Raw genomic sequence first — 4,437 nt, forward strand, 5'->3', positions numbered from 1 at the left:
GGGGGAAGTTTTTACAATTTTATCTTAAAACAATTTATTAAATATTTAAGAGCATTCTTTTAATTTTCAAGAGTACCTTCTTGGCCTTGGGATATTCCTTTTTTATAGTATTTCTGCTCTTCTTTCACTATCTTTTCTTATAAATCTGAGTATAAAATAGTGCTTTTGTTTTGTTTTGCTTTCTTCTGCCTGCTGCATTGTCTCTCTTCTGTTACTTTTTCTGTTTTTTTTTTTTTTTTTTTACCAAAAAATATTTCTTTTAAAAAAATCTATATTTTGGGAGCTTTTTCTTAAATTTCTTACTATCCTTGGCTCCCTAAAGTTTTTATATTTAAAGGCAAGGCGCTTGAACATTAATTGGATTGCTTACTGATTAGTGGGCTTTATTGAAAGAACCTAAACGTCAATCTCGGTGAGCATTTTTCTTGAATTTTTCCATTTCTTTCGATCCCTGGGTCAGGAAGATCCCCTGGAGAAGGAAAGGTAGTACTGAATCTCCAACAACAACAAAAAGAAAAAAGGAAAACCCTATACTTCTATTCTTTTAAAATTTAAAATAGTGAAATGTACTATTCATATAAAAGAGTATACAGAGGAATATATATAACATATATATGTACCAGGTTTGTTCTTAAAAGAAATATAATTAGCTACCTTTCAGTTCCCTCTTTTAATTTTTCTAAGGCCTTGAGTTATCTGTACCCTCTGTTCTGTTACCCTCAGGATACAGAGCTTCTTAGAATTTTATATAATTGGGGACAGGAAAAAGTGCCCTAAAATATTTATGTAAGGCCAATATAGTTTATATAGTTTAATTTTTCTTCAGAGTCAAATATTCTATCCACTGAAACTAAGAAAGAGGGACTTTAATATCTTTAATAATAACTTAATAAAAATAGCAGCATATCCAAAGTGTTGGTCATCTAGGGAGTATGAGTTGCAAGGAAATTGGCAGGGATGCCTACTCCAGCAAAATCTTTCTCATCACCTGTGATAGTGTCTGAAGTCCCACATTTGTATTTGCTCTGTTTAATCTTGGAATCTTTTAGATATTCAAGATTCTCCCTTCCTACTGGTTACTCCATGAGGGATCATGTCTTTTTTTTTTTTTTAACATTCCAATAAAACTTTATTTACACAGACACGTAGACTAGATTTGATCCGTGGGTTTGCAGACCATGCACTTGGCTGTAAAGAACCTTGAAGCCATCAAAACTGGTGCACAGGTGTCCCAAAGATTGATAAGGGCTCCATTCTGTCCCCTCCAAGAAGGACAAAAGTCAAATTTTATTCTAATTATTTTGTATGGTGCTTTGGTGTTTTGATGTGCTTTTGAATGAGTGATCTCAATCTTTGCTTTTGTCCCTTCTCCCCTCTTTCTGTGTATATATCTCTAAATGTTTCCCATTCTTCTTCATTCTTTCCCTTGAAGTCACCGAATTGGGTGATTTTAGAGTGAGGCTCGGAGAAGGCAATGGCACCCCACTCCAGTACTCTTGCCTGGAAAATCCCATGGACGGAGGAGCCTGGTAGGCTGCAGTCCATGGGGTCCAGAAGAGTCGGACACGACTGAGCGACTTCACTTTCACTTTTCACTTCATGCATTGGAGAGGGAAATGGCAACCCACTCCAATGTTCTTGCCTGGAGAATCCCAGGGACGAGGAAACCTGGTGGGCTCTGTCTATGGGGTCGCACAGAGTCGGACACGAGTAAAGCGACTTAGCAGCAGCAGCAGCAGAGTGAGGCTCTTCCACATTCATCCTTGCTAAAATCCTGGCTTCCTTTTAGGGCCCTCATCTATACAGGGTAAGAGGCAATGTGCACTAGTATAAAGAGCACTTCTCTGGATCATTGGGCAGAGCATGCCACCAGATTGCTGTGTGACTTTGAGTAAATTACCTAACCTCTCTGAGCCTTCCTTTGCTCATCTATCACATGAAGGAGTGGTTAGTAATCTCTAGAATCCTTCCAGCTCTAAGCTTGTGCATTTTAGGAAGCTGCAGCTTAAACTCTTGACAACTGTTTGAGGTCATTAAATAGGATGTCACTCACAGACCTTAATGAAACTGCCAGGAGGCCACAGAAATTAGTCACATGATCTTCTGCAGTTGGCACCCTTCTGAAGCTGGGTGGGTAGGGTTACCAGCTAACTTCAAGAAATCTGAGAGCATATCCCACTAAGGGAAGAAAAGGAACACAAATGACTCCAGGAGGGGTTATATCTTATCATTAGTACAGTTTCTGGCACATAGTAAGTGTTCAAGGAAATATCTGCCGAATAAATATTAAGTTAACAAACTTTGCAGAGGACATTGGGAAGGATAATACTTGAAGCTCATGTTAAACTAACACTTGTTTGATAATTGAAGAGAGTAATCAACCTATAATTTTTTAACCAAGAAATGTGAGCACTTTAAGCTAGATCATCCAGGCTGTTGGTATCTCTATTTTTCCAATTCTGGTTGCACTAGATTTTTGTAGGTAGGAGTTTGGACTTAGAGATCAGCAAAAAGGGAGACAGTCGTTTTAAAGAGAAATTTTCTCTTTAATACCGTTTATTTCTTCAATTATGAATGTAATAGTTATTTGTATAATGCTTATCAATTACTAGAAGTGTGCTTACATTTTTGTAAATGCATATATAACCTTGCTATCCCTAGAGTGAAATCCCTAGAGTGAAATTTAATTTCCACTATATATTAACTCTCTTCGTGAGGTACAAAATATTCCAGAATCCTTTCTTAAGCTGTTTCAATATTCTCTATATTCTGTCTCACTCTTTTAACCATCGTCTTTCCTTCCTTTCTGTTTCCTTCCCTTTTTGTGTGCTAACCTTAACGTTCTAAAAAGAGGGCAAGAGTGGATGGTGGTTGTGTGATTCAGATGGAAGAAGAAAATATGGAAGAAACAAGTTTGGGATCGTATAAATACACAATCTAATTCTTTCACAACATGCATATTTGCAAGGTTTTTTAGGTGAATATATAATGCAAGAGTGAAGTTGTAATGTGTGTACTTCAGAAAAGAGGAGTGAACTTTTTTAATGTGAAAAAAAGCAAAAAATTACATCGAAACACAAAATAACTTCATCTTCCCAATTATCGTCTTTTTTGCTATTAGAAAAACCCTAGCTTCTCTTTCCTCTGTGATGTGTGCCCATGTCTGACCTGTATGAAAATTAAGATGGGTGAGAGGAGGACAATGTTTAACACAAAATAAAATCCACGTTGTGAACATGTTCTTCATTCCATATTGGCATTCCTTTCTGTATCTATGGAAGATTTCTGTTTGTGTTTTATACAGGCATACCGGTAGAAGATATATAAACACACCGAATGTGTACTACCACTCATTTGCTTTTTCCAGGAGGAATCATGTAGACTAGTAGAGAGTGATAAGAAAAGTCCTTAAAGGTAAAAGGAGGATTCCACAGAATACATTTTTATTAAAGGATGGAGACAGTCTTGTGCTACGGTTACATGTCTATGTTTTCAAAAGCATACTCTAAGAGGATGAAAAAGGTTTACAATAAACATTTTAAAAGTTTTTTTTTTTTCAGTCATAAGCAGCAAATGTGCTTCCTAATAATGTATGGAGCATAAAAGACAAGAAACAAAAATTCGATCGTAGTATCACTTTTACTATTTAGGCATATCCCTCCGCTCCAGTCGGGTTATTATTGTTATTGTTATTTTTTTCGTTTTTAAAAAGGCAGTTTCCGCCATAAAACCCTCCACCCCCTCCCGAGGAAAGTAATTTATGTAAAAAAGTGAGGTCAATTAATAGGCTTAATTTCAGAAATCCACTAAAGGACACAAGAGCCATATTGGCCCCTGGGGTAAACCTAATCATATTAATTGACCTCTTTGTCCAGCCCTATATGGGGGAAGGATTCCTTTGATGGGGATGAGAGACTTCCTTGTTGAACGCTGCTTTTCAGATACCTTATTAAATATGTCATGGTTGGGGTTGACTATGTCTTCCAGAGCTGCTTGTAGCAGCTTCCTTCATTGACATGAGCTGCAATGGCTGCTACACTCTACGTACCAAAAGCAAAGGGTGGGGGAGACGCCATTTGCAAAGCCGGAAATGATTAAAATCTCAGGTTGAGACCATTCCCAGTAAGCAAAGGTTTGCCCAGATCCCAGTTCCTGCTTCTGGTGTCTTCTCTAATGAGCATAGAGTGGACGTGTGTCTCTCACTCCATTGGCAGTAGGCTCTCCCCACCGCCTGGTGAGCCAGAGGGGGAGCGAGCCACTGCTGTGGCAGGCACCCGGGAAGCGCGCTTAATTAGAAAGGTCAGCAGCAAGCCCAGTTCAGTGGCCTAGTCTAACCAGGGTGAGGGGCGAACCCTGCCGGCCTCCGTCCTCTTCCGCTCGACTCAGGTGGTGCGCGGATCCGTCCGCGCAGTAAGCGCTCCCGGTAGCGCTCCGGTC

Source organism: Bos taurus, chromosome 26 (assembly GCF_002263795.3).
Source record: "Bos taurus isolate L1 Dominette 01449 registration number 42190680 breed Hereford chromosome 26, ARS-UCD2.0, whole genome shotgun sequence".
Classification (NCBI taxonomy): Eukaryota; Metazoa; Chordata; class Mammalia; order Artiodactyla; family Bovidae; genus Bos; species Bos taurus.